At 43.8% G+C, this 12,975-nt stretch overlaps 1 protein-coding gene across 2 annotated transcripts in view; it reads right to left on the bottom strand.

Moving 5' to 3' along the window:
* EGLN3 (egl-9 family hypoxia inducible factor 3) overlaps window positions 1–12,975 on the bottom strand; it is a 392,726-nt gene that overhangs the window by 358,515 nt on the left and 21,236 nt on the right. The window contains exon 1 of one of the 2 annotated variants that reach the window (XM_070478038.1): window positions 3,246–3,310. The exons of the other annotated variant lie outside the window; for it this stretch is intronic. The gene's annotated coding sequence lies outside the window, so the exon portion shown is untranslated. Of the gene's footprint in view, window positions 1–3,245; window positions 3,311–12,975 lie in introns of those variants that run through there. 2 annotated transcript variants of the gene reach the window in all.

Below are 12,975 nucleotides of genomic sequence, written 5' to 3'. Positions count from 1 at the left end.
ACCAACTCTTATATCTATACATGCCTACTGGAAAAACTATAGCTTTGAATATATGAACCTTTGTCAGTGAAGTTACATCTCTGCTTTTTAACACACTGTCTAGGTTTGTCAGATTTCGTTTCAAGGAGTAAATGTCTTTTAATTACGTGACTGAAGTGATTTTGGAGTCCAAGAAAATAAAATCTGTCATGGTTCCACTTTCTCCCCTTCTATTTGCGTTTTCACTATCCTCTTTCACCCTCCTCAAGAGGCTCTTTGGTTCCTCTTCACTTTCTGCCATTAGAATTATGTCATCTGCCTATTTGAGGTTGTAGATATTTCACCCAGAAATTTTGATTCCAGCTTATGATTCATCCAGCCCAGCATTTCGCATGAAGTACTCTGCATTTAAGTTAATAATTAGGGTGACAATATACATCCTTAATGTACTCCCTTCCCAATTTTGAATCAGTCAGTTGTTCCATGTAAGGTTCTAACTGTTAGGTTTTGACTTGTATACAGGTTTCTCAGGAGACAGGTAAGGTGGTCTGTTACTCCCTTCTCTTTAAGATTTCTCCACAGTTTTCTTGTGATCCACATAATCAAAGGCTTTAGCACAGTCAATGAAGCAGAAGTAGATATTTTTCTGGAAATCCCTTGCTTTCACCATGACCCAACGAATGTTGGTAATTTGATCTCCGGTTCCTCTGCCTCTTTGAAACCCAGCTGTACATCTGGAAGTTCTCAGTTCACGTACTGCTGAAGCCTAGCTTGAAGGATTTTTAGCATAATCCTGCTAGCAAGTGAAATGAGTGCAACTGCACAGTAGTTTGAGCATTCTTTGGCATTGGAATGAAAACTGACCTTTTCATTTCATTGGAATGAAAACTAACATTTATATAAGTCTTTTATTTTATATCTTCCATAGTTTTTTTATTTTCCATATCATAATTATAAAAATATACAATAGATCTTTTCACCAAGCCCTATACAGACCCTCACAAATCCCTCTAGTTTATCTCAATGTGCTATACAAATAACATTTTCTGTTTGCCAGGAAGTGACAAAAGTTAGGAACCAGTGTAAAGTGAGACTCTCAATTCTGAAATAGGAGAAGCTCTGGAAAAGGAATAAAGGATATAAAAGCTCACACACTAGAAGGCAGGTCAGGAGATGGAGAGAAGCCTAGATCAATTGAAAATGTTTTGATAATGTTAATACATTTCTAATCCAAAAGAAAGTTTTCAAGTCAACACTAATGCACCATTAGAGCAGCCACACTGCAACTAGCTTCCACACAACCAAAAGGGCACTTTGGGTAGCATATTCTGTCCCTGGCAACCAAAAGTATTCTAAATGATCCATTCCATATAAGAAGGGGAATCTCATAACCTAGGCAGTGGACACACTTGAAAGTTATACTCTCAGGGGCAGCTACTATCAGTAGGAAAAGTGTATTGCTTAAATCAGAGATCAGTAAACTTTATACAAAAAGGGCCTGATCATGAATATTTTAAGCTTTGTGGGCCATATGGCCTCTGTTGAAACAGTCAGCTCTGCCCTTAGATCATGAAAGTGGCCATAGACAATATATAAAAGAATGAGCTTGGTTGTGTTCCAGTAAAACTATGAATACTGAAATTTGAATTTTGTTTAATTTCCATGTCACTTAGTGTTATTCTTCATTTGGTTATTTTACTCAAGTTGGGCTTCCCGGGTGGCACTAGGGGTAAAGAACCCATCTACAATGCAGGAAACACAATGAAATTCAAGGGTTGGCAACCCACTCCAGTATTCTTACCTAGAGAATCCCATAGACAGAAGAGACTGGTGGGCCACAGTCAATAAGTTTGCATAAAGTCGGACACAACTGAAGTGACTTAGCACTCGAGCAAAATGTAAAACACATTCTTAACTCACAAGCTGTAGAAAAACAGCCAGTAAAGAGGATTTGCCCTACAATTTGTAATTTGCCAACCCCTTGCTTAGATTCTCATCCATAGATGAGGTGCTAGCTATCACCCTCCTAGAGCAGAAAAGGTAACAGGGCTTCCTGGTTCATCTACAAAGAAGGCAAACCAAGTGGAAGAGAACTCTCTAGATTTCCTCCAAGGCTAACTATGAGTGGATGAGAGAATAACCCAAAAGGAAAAGTAAAGAAATGCTTACTCGTCTTCTGAACTTCAAGTATGTTTGTGATTGGCTACAAGTAAGGTTACGGTCTTTTCAATGACAGACTCTTCCTGGCTTGCCCCTGTAGGCGCTATAGTGTTTAGAGATAAGATTATGGTTGGTGGTTTAGACACTAAGTCGTGTCCAACTCTTGCGAGCCCATGGACTGCAGCCTGCCAGGCTCCTCTGTCCATGGGATTCTCTAGGCAAGAATACTGGAGTGGGTTGCCATTTCCTTCTCCAGGGGATCTTCCTGAGTCAGGGACTGAACCCGGATCTCCTGCATTGCAGGCAGATTCTTTACCGACTTGAGCTATGAGGGTAGTGTTTAGAGATAAGATTATAATTCTTTCTTAATCTTGAATATTCTTGCATGATGAGATACATTCTAATCTCTCCACTGTGTGAAGATGTTGAAGGGAAAGAATTTCTTGACTGGTTCAGTTCAGTGCCTGGGGACGAGGAGCCGCGCGAGAAGGTTGGTGGCGCGGCGTGCAGAGCTAGGGATTCGGCTGGGAAAGGTCGTTCTCCTCCGCCTTCCCACCCTGCCCCGCCCCGCCGGCCCCCCTCCGCGCCCTCCCATCTCCCCGGTCGGGGGCGCCCCGCCACCCTGCCCCACCGCGGTCGGTGGCGTCGTCTCCCGGGGTTGTGTGGCCCTCTTCCCGCCCGGACCTCCCCGCCACGTCCCTCGAGGTTGGGTTCGGGGGGTGGGGGGAGGGGGTGCTCCGCGCGCCCCCACCCCACCCCACGCGCCTTCGCCCGTGGCGCCGGCCACGGCTGCCTTCCTTCCCCACCGGCCGCGGACCGCACGGTGCGTATCCTCGGGTCGCGTCTCGCGGGCTGTGCGGCATGACGAGTTGGCGGCTCCCCGTCGCGGTGCCGCTTGTCTTGCCCCGTCGCCTCCCGCCACCGGCCCTGGACCGGTCCGCCTCGGCCGGTCGTCGGCCGTCCGCTGCTAAGGGCCTGCCGCGCGGTCGCCAGGCGCCTCCCCACGCCCTCCGAGGCGCGGAGCTTTCTCCCACCCCCGCCCCCAACCACGCCTCCTGCGGCTGTCTGTCCGGTTCTCTCGCCCTCTCGCCCCCTCGCCCCCTTACCTCTGTCGTGTGTCCCCTGCCCGCTTGGCGCCACGCTTCCCGTCGGAGCCCCTTCCCTCTGCCCTTGGTGGTTGGGGGGGCGGGAGGCGGAGGGTGCCCGGGAACGCAGGCGCGGATAGGGGGCCCCGATGGACGGGAAGGGGGCCGGCCAAACGGGTGTGCGAGGTGGGGGGGGGGGGGCGGGGTGGAGGGCTCTGTCCCGTTTCGGGGGACGTGTGGGGGTGGTCGTCTGGCGTCGGCGGGGACCTCAGGGCGCGGCCTTCCCTGGTGGCTTCCCTGGTGGCTCAGAGGGTAAAGCATCTGCCTGCAATGCAGGAGACCCAGGTTTGATCCCTGGGTCGGGAAGATCCCCTGGAGAAGGAAATGACAACCCACTCCAGTACTCTTGCCTGGAAAATCCCATGGATGGAGAAGCCTGGTAGGCTATAGTCCATGGGGTCGTAAAGAATCCGACAGGACTGAGTGAACTGAACTGAAGTGAAAGTGAAGTCACTCAGTCGTGTCCAGACTCTTTGCGACCCCAGTCCGACTCTTTGCGACCCCATGAATCGCAGCACGCCAGGCCTCCCTGTCCATCACAAACTCCCGGAGTTTCCGCAGACTCATGCCCACTGAGTCGGTGATGCCATCCAACCATCTCATCCTCTGTCGTCCCCTTCTTCTCCTGCCCCCAATCCCTCCAAGCATCAGGGTCTTTTCCAATGAGTCAACTCTTCACATGAGGTGGCCAAAGTATTAGAGTTTCAGCTTCAGCATCAGTCCTTCCAATGAACACCCAGGACTTATCTCCTTTATGATGGACTGGTTGGATCTCCTTGCAGTCCAAGGGACTCTCAAGAGTCTTCTTCAACACCATAGTTCAAAAGCATCAATTTTTTGGTGCTCAGCTTTCTTCACAGGCCGACTCTCACATCCATACATGACCACTGGAAAAACCATAGCCTTGACAAGACAGACCTTTGTTGGCAAAGTAACGTCTCTGCTTTTTAATATGCTATCTAGGTTGGTCATAACTTTCCTTCCAAGGAGTAAGCGTCTTTTAATTTCATGACTGCAGTCACCATCTGCAATGATTTTGGAGCCCCCAAAAATAAAGTCTGACACTGTTTCCACTATTTCCCCATCTATTTCCCATGAAGTGATGGGACCAGATGCCATGATCTTAGTTTTCTGAATGTTGAGCTTTAAGCCAACTTTTTCACTCTCCTCTTTCACTTTCATCAAGGGGCTTTTTAGTTCCTCTTCACTCTTTGCCATAAAGGGTGGTGTCATCTGCATATCTGAGGTTGTTGATATTTCTCCCAGAAATCTTGATTCCAGCTTGTGCTTCATCCAGCCCAGCGTTTCTCATGATGTACTCTGCATATAAGTTAAATAAGCAGGGTGACAATATACAACCTTGACGTACTCCTTTTCCTATTTGAAACCACTCTGTTGTTCCATGTCCAGTTCTAACTGTTGCTTCCTGACCTGCATACAGGTTTCTCAAGAGGCAGGCCAGGTGGTCTGGTATTCCCATCTCTTTCAGAATTTTCCACAGTTTATTGTGATCCACACAGTCAAGGCTTTGGCGTAGTCAATAAAGCAGAAATAGATGTTTTTCTGGAACTCTCTTGCTTTTTCTATGATCCAGCAGATATTGGCAATTTGATCTCTGGTTCCTCTGCCTTTTCTAAAGCCAGCTTGAACATCTGGAAGTTCTCGGTTCAAGTATTGCTGAAGCCTGGCTTGGAGAATTTTGAGCATTACTTTACTAGTGTGTGAGATGAGTGCAATTGTGCGGTAGTTTGAGCATTCTTTGGCATTGTCTTTCTTAGGGATTGGAATGAAAACTGACCTTTTCCAGTCCTGTGGCCACTGCTGAGTTTTCCAAATTTGCTGGCATATTGCGTGCAGCACTTTCACAGCATCATCTTTTAGGATTTGAAAGAGCTCATCTGGAATTCCATCACATCCACTAGCTTTGTTCGTAGTGATGCTTTCTAAGGCCCACTTGACTTCACATTCCAGGATGTCTGGCTCTAGGTGAATGATCACACCATTGTGATTATCTGGATCGTGAAGATCTTTTTTGTACAGTTCTTCTGTGTATTCTTGCCACCTCTTCTTAATATCTTCTGCTTCTGTTAGGTCCATACCATTTCTGTCCTTTATTGAGCCCATCTTTGCATGAAATGTTCCCTTGGTATCTCTAATTTTCTTGATGATATCTCTAGACTTTCCCATTCTGTTGTTTTCCTCTATTTCTTTGCATTTCTTGACAGGTAGGCAGTAGTAATTCTCTGAAATGGTGAGGTAATCTTCAAGCACAGGGGGAAAAAGTCTCAGGGAAGGTGGAAATAGGAGCTGTACACTCTTTCCCTCCTTAGAATGAGAGTATGGGTCCTGAAGAAGGAAAATTACAGGCCCATCTGAAGCAGTCAGGGGTCTCTGAGGGATGGAGAACTTTTTTGATCAAAATTACAAAAAGAATCAGGGAAGGAAAAAGGGCAAACATATTTCATGAACATAAAGTTGTCAGATTTAGAAAATAAAAATATATTCCATTAAATTTGAATTTCAGATAAGCAATAAATCATTTTGCATGCAACTATGTTCCAAATTTTGCATCCTGAATCTATCTGGCAACCCTACAAGCTGCAGTGAGGGAAGGAGTTGAGGGCTCTATCATTGTCTGCAAAGAGAGAATTGGGACTTCAGGAAGCAATGGGTTCTCAGGGGTCTCAAATGGCTGTCAGGAGCTTCTGGGGACTCATTAATCATCCCTTTCTAGTTCTGATCTCTTACAATACCCAGCAATGTTCTAACCTTCATTTGGAATAAGTATCTGCCATTTTGAAGAGGCAGCATGTAAGCCTTTTATGCCATGTATACAAAAGCTTGTGGCCCCCAATACCTTAAAGAGCAAAGAAGACAAGACCTTGACCTTAAACTCCACCTGTCCCCTCCTCTGTTCTCCCCACCCTCCTCTCTCCCTCCTTTCACACAAGTGTCTATGGAAGGGTGGAGGGACTCTCTCTCTCTCTCTTTCTTGCTCTCTCTCTGCATTTTGGATACAGTCTTAACCAGTTCTTACTTAAATTGCTTCTCAGATAAAGACTTAAAAACCTCAAAAATGTACTACTTAGATGGGTAAATTCCTTTTAAGTTCCCCCTGAGTTCCAAAGAACATGGATTCTTTTATCAACTGAAACAAGACTCTCACTTCTACCAGCTCTGAACTAGCTATTCCCAAACTATAAATGTTCAATTACTTCTCAGACAGCAAATGCCCATTTTGCTTCCTTGTGCTATATATCTTGTATGGTTTGCATTATCATTTGCTAAATACACTTGGATACTATTTATCTCTGGAAACATCTCTCAGAGCTTTGTGAGACTTCTTGCCCTCTAGAAGCAGCCCAAATAAATCACTGAGTAGCCATTTAACACACAAAGAGAAAAAGATTCCAATTTCCCAAATAGGGTCGTTTGTTTAATCTGTTTGGCTGCTAGGTAGCTGTGGAAATGGTGCTGATGAAACTATCAGCCCTTTAGGTTTTGTCTCTGATGGGAGAGTCCAAAAGTTCTTACCATTTCCATTTAGAAAAATGCATGTCTTCTATTCCTTGAACTGAGCATAGCTTAATGAGTCTCTCTACTTAATGCATGAGCTTTCCAGGTAGCTCAGTGGTAAAGAATCTGCCTACATCAAACAGATGAGTTTGATCCCTGGGTTGGAAAGATCCCCTGGAGAAGGAAATGGCAACCTACTCCAGTACTCTAGCCTGGGAAATCCCATGGACAGAGGAGCCTACAGTCCATGAGGTCACAAAGAGTCAGACATGACTTAGTGATGAAACAACAACAATAATACCTAACATATAAATTATAAATATTCTTGACATCTATTCATTTTTAAACTTTAAAAATTGCTTTAAATGAAAAACCTAGGACTTTCCTGGTGGTCCAGTGGTTAAGATTCTATGCTCCCAATGCAGGGGGCACAGGTTCAGTCCCTAGTCAGGGAACTAAGATCCCACATGTCATGTGGCTCAGACAAAAAAAAAAAAAAAAGTAAAGAAAAATCTATTCCCCACAAAGATATAAATAAAATGCCTTAACTTTCATGCCAACTGGAAAAGATCTCACTGTGCAGAGAGCAAGTCAAATTAAATTTATCATACATCCAAGAGACAAACCACTGCACTAGACAATTAGAGACCCGAGTTCTAATACCAGCCTTGTCCACAGTCAAAGACAAGAATTGCTTTCTGTACACTGTTTCTCTCTAGTTAATTGTTAGAAATAAATTATAATTTTATATGATGTATTTGCCTAAAATATATAATATTACAAATATAAATGAAGTCCCCTAGATTTCTTCAATCCTTTCCCAGAAACCCCAGAGATAACCAAAACCCAAGAGATAACTTCTACTATAATCTAATACATATCTTTACTAGGCTATTTAGCTATGCCATAGAAAATAGATAGTATTAATTTTTGTGGGTCTTTTCACATAAATGTTCAGAAAATACATACAACTCTAGAGCTTGCTCTTTTCACTCTATGATACATTTTTGAGATCGATCAATGTTGATGTGGATAGCTCTAACTTTTTTCTCTGAGTAATATTTCACCATCTAATAGACCATGTCCTATCTATCCACTCTAGGGACAGTTACGTTGTTTCCAGTTGTTCTCTATAGAAACAATTTTAATAGATACTAAATTGCCCTCCAAAGCCAGGGATCACTTCCCGTTCCCACTAGAAGCACAGGAAGCACCTCTTTTTCCACAACTCAACAACACTACATATTAATAAACTTCATTTTTGTCACACTAGTAGGTAAAAATAAAATAGTATCTTGTGCTGATTTTAATTTGGTTTTTCCTCCCTAGCTTAGTGAAGGTGAATATCTTCTCAAACATTCTTTAGCCTCTTAATTTTTCTCTTCTGTGAATCCCATGTTTATATCACTTACTCATTTTTTGTTGGTTTATTTGTCCTTACTGATTTGCAGAGTTCTTAATAAATTCAAATTATTAATTCATTGTTATACATGTTGCTTTTTGTAACTTCAAAACATAGCAGAGTATCTGACTCTTATTAAGAGGTAATAACTATCTGTTGGTTACATGAATAAATGAATGTTGCATAAAAACCATGCATTGGGCAATCACTCTGTAGCTTACAACAGAGCTATGGCACATTAACTATTTAGTGTGAAGAACAGGCAAGTGGGTACATTAAGTATGAACCATTAAATGGAGTACCCTATCATTTCTAAATCCCCAGTACTTAGGACAGGGCCTTCTATAAAATAGCAGCTCAGTAAATGTTGAATGCATTAAAGACCAGAATGGAAGAAACCAAAAGAAACTCCTCCTTGACCGGGGTAGGGGATTAAGAAGTACAAACTACTATGTACAAAATAAGCTACAAGGATATATTATGCAACACAAGGAACATAGCCAATATTTTATAATAATATAAATAGAATACAACCTTTAAAAATTCTGAATTACTATGTTGTACACCTATAACTTTTATAATATTGTACATCAACTATACCTCAATTTTAAAAAAAAAGAGCCTCCTTCCTCTCACATGCCTGAGAGATCAAATTTTCCATCCCATAATAAGCTAACAAAAAATTATAATAAAAATATGTCATGCAGCCAGTACAGAAAAATGTATTAAATATCTGCTCTGTTCCAAATCTCTTGATCTCCACAGCAAAAATGGGAAATTAGAACCAAGCAGACAACTCACAAGAAAAGCAAATAAAGACAAAATGAATGCTTCAAGTTACTAGACTCAACTTAGGGAATTCATGGTAAAATCTGACTGCTTCATCTGCTGCTTCTTTCCCGTGGGGACCAGGGAAAGGACTGAGGGGCCATGACCGTGCCTCCACCTTGCCTATCTCTTCCTCTTTCCTCCTCCCTCCTCCCCATCTCTCCATTTCAAATGCTTCCTTCTTTCTCTTTCCAGATTGTTGTTCTTTTCTACAGAGTGTTGATCCCTGGATTTTCCTGGATTGTCATGATTTCTGTTGAAAGACTCTCACAGCAGAAGCAACACCCACATTTTATATATATGTATGTATATATATGTTGCTTTTCTTCTACCTTCTTGCTCCATCAGGGCTCCCTGGAGTTATTTGGTTTAATTACTTCTGGCACTTTGCCCATCAAAAATGTGCAATTCTTCAAAGGGATGGAAATGACAGTGAATCTGCCTCCTCCTGAGCAATTGAGGTTTTCCTTTGAATCCTGTTGTCTTGGAAACAAGTGAGTTTCATTGAACATACACCTACCATAATGGTTAAAACATCAGCTAGAGGAATCACTCCCCCACAATCCATTCTCTGTTTTGCCCAACTCAGAGGATGATTGGCTGCTAGACTAGAAACAGGCTGTGAGTGAAGACATTTGGAATTCTAGCCTTACATCTGAAACTATTCACATGGCTATAGGCAAGTCAAATAACCTTTTTGAGCCTCTATTTCCTTATTTAAAAAATGGAAAAAATAGAACCTCTTCTATCTATCTCAAATTCAATGGGAAGATTGAAAGTGGAAATAGACATGAAAAAGCACTTTGGAAACTACAAAAGGATAGGCAAATATAATCACATACTTGAATTATTTTCCTCTTGCTCAAAATGAATCATGAAATTTTAGCTCAGATATGTATAAGTTCTGTTTATTATCTTGTCCTAATGGTAAAACAGACCACCTTTAAAGACCTAAGCACCTGAGAGCTGAAAATGGTCATCAGTGACCAGTAGTTACTCCCTTTGTGGTCCATTCTGCTGAATGAAAAGTAACTCCATGCAGACAGGAAAGCTGTGCCCGCTACTATTGACGACTCAGAGTATAGTACCAGGAACAGCTTAAAGTTACTTCTGTTTTAGTCATCCCTGGCTGCATAACAAGCCACTCCAATACATAGTGGCTTCAAGCAATCCTTTTCTTTTGCTCACAGTTTTATGGATCAGAAATTCAACGTCTTGCCTGGGGCAGTTCATCTCTGCCATGTCCAGGCAGTTGAGGCTAGACAACCCACTTCTCTACATGTCTGAAACTTCAGTGCTTCTTGGCAGCTCTCTCTCTCCACTTGGTGTCTCAACCTCCAACACCTCGTCACACGTTTGAGGGCTCTCACCACTGTGGGCTCAGGGTAGGTCCTTTTATTGCATGCTGTTTGACTTCCAAAAGACAGGAAGCAAAAGCTGTTGCGTTGGTTAATGGCTATACATAGAAATGGCACAGCATCACGTCTGCCACGCTCTACCGGTCAAAGAAGAAACAGGACCCATCCAGACCCAAGGGAATGGAGAAACAGATCGCATCTCCTGATGGAAGAATGGCAAGGTAACCTTGCAGAAGAGTGTACAGAGCGAGAGATAATGTTACAGCCGTCTCTAGGAGACTCTGACATCTCCTTTGGCATTTGTCATCCCTAGCAAGGTATCTCCTAGTTCTGCTGCACCAGGATTAATAAAGATCAATAGGTAGAGAACAAGATGGCAGAGAAGTAGGTGAACGTGGAGTGCACCTCTCTCCACAGACACATCAGGAATACACCTTCAAACACAGAAGTGCATGCAGAACAGCAGCTGAGAGCAGACAGGAGTACCTGACCAGCAGAAAAGAATATATAGACCCATGCAAAACTCAGTAGGATGAAGAAACTAGGGGGAAAAACAGGAGTGTTAGTAGGACTGGACCTGCCCTCGACAGGTGGGGGAACTGAAGCAGGGGTCCGATCCCCACATCGGGGCAATGGTCTGAGTCAGAGGAGAAACGTTTAAGGCTGAGAGTGAAACAGCGGACCTGTGGCAGCCTAATTGGAATGAGAACCAGACAGTCCTTGTCACAGCCATACATACCTCGGACAGGGATGCAGATCTCCTGGAAGGCACAGCGGCTCTAAGCTGGGGTTTAGGTATTGTGGAGCAATCCCAGGGCGAGGGCTGCTGTGGACTGTGGAGAGATGAATCGAGGGGATGTGGAGGAGACTGTGGTGGGAAATGCCTGTGGAGGAAAGCTGGGCAGCCATAGAAGCAAGGTGATACTGCTGTGACGGTGGAGCCATCACCATAGCCTCTCTTCCCCCACACGTCAGCATTGGCAGCTGAACAATAGAGAGGCTGGCCCATCAGACGCCTGGCACTGAACTACAGAGTAGGGCCCCACCCGGGGTGCCCCTTTAAGTGCCTGATGCACCAAACAACAGAGAAGGAGCCCAGGCAAGGAAGCCTCTAAGTGCCTGAACGTGCAGAGCTACAGAGAAAGACTGGCCAAAGAGGCCCTCTGATCACCAGCTACAAGACGCTTGAAAAAGGACTCCTGCAGCAGAGGCAGTCGTGTCCCTGCACACTTGGCCCCGCCAGGGTCCCCGCAATCCAAGCAGCTGCGCCGCCTTCACGCTCAACTCTCCCTGGGGCTGAGCTGCCACAGGCAAAAAAAGTCTTGTGCCTATGCATGCAGGGTTGCTCTGGTCGTGCCCAACTCTTTGTGACCCTGTAGATTGTGGCCTGCCAGGCTTCTCTGTCAGGAAGGGAGGTTCTCCAGGCAAGAATACTGGAGCATATTGGCCAACAATGGTTGCCATACCCTTCTAGAGCACTCTATTTCCTGCTGCCCTAGACACCAACCCCCCTGAGTACCTGGCGCTGCCAGAACCCCTGTGACCCAAGCAGCTGCCCCACCTCCGCGCCTGGCCCTCACAGGGGCAGACCCAAGTCCTCCAGGGCAGCCTCAGGAGCAAATCCCAGTGGACAAACCACATGCAGAGGTGGAAATAAAACCACAACTGAAACCCAGGGGCAGTGTGGCTAAGGAAGAAGACCCAAAACCTTCCCACCAGCTGTACAAGCTGCAGATTAAATCCACACGGTCAACTAGGCAGACTCTGTGTCTTTGGAATATATAAAAGGTCACTGAGAGCTCCCACCAAAGAAACCGCACTAGTTCTGGTAGCTGTGGACATTGGAGGCAAGAACACAGAGGAGCAGGACCAGATTAGAATCTGAGCTGCCCCCACAACAGACCCAGAGGTCAGCATGGTGCTGGAGCGCATTCTAGGGAGGTGAGGTGGACTGCAAGGTAAGGAAAGGAGTCTGACAGCAGTGACTCAAGAAAAATATTTAATATTCTTAAGTTTTGACTTGTTCTGTAGATTCTTTGGGTTTTTTTTTTTTTCTTTCCTTTTTTTCCCCTCTGTTGTAGTTGTCGATTTTACTGGCACTAAGATATCCAATTAGGCTTTTGAACATTTTTTTTTTCCTCACATTTTTTATCATTGTCATAAACCTTTGCCTCTACATTGGGCTTTTGCAGTTCTGTGCAGTTTCCCTTTTCTCTCTCTCTCTTTTTTTTTTCCTTTTCTCTTTTTTAATTTTAATTTTTAATTTTTAAAACCTATTATCATTTTTTGTACATTTATTCTTTTGTTTGCTTTTCGTACTGTTCTTTTCCCCTTGCAGTTAACCTTTAATGTATACAAATTTTCTTCACCTACCTCTATTTAACTTTGCATATCTATTCTTTATTTTCTTTCCTTTCCTCTCAACATTTTGTTAGTTTTATTTTCATTGTTTTATTCCCAATTGGCACCTTGCTTTTGCTTTAGTTTTCCAGTTTGTGCTTTAGTTAGTTTTGTTCTGGTAGATATAATTTTTGGTTTCCTTTGTTTGCTGGGTCAATCTATTGTACTTTATTTTTGTTGGCCTGTT

Source organism: Odocoileus virginianus, chromosome 16 (assembly GCF_023699985.2).
Source record: "Odocoileus virginianus isolate 20LAN1187 ecotype Illinois chromosome 16, Ovbor_1.2, whole genome shotgun sequence".
NCBI lineage: Eukaryota > Metazoa > Chordata > Mammalia > Artiodactyla > Cervidae > Odocoileus > Odocoileus virginianus.
This window is presented reverse-complemented; position numbering and strand designations above follow the sequence as displayed.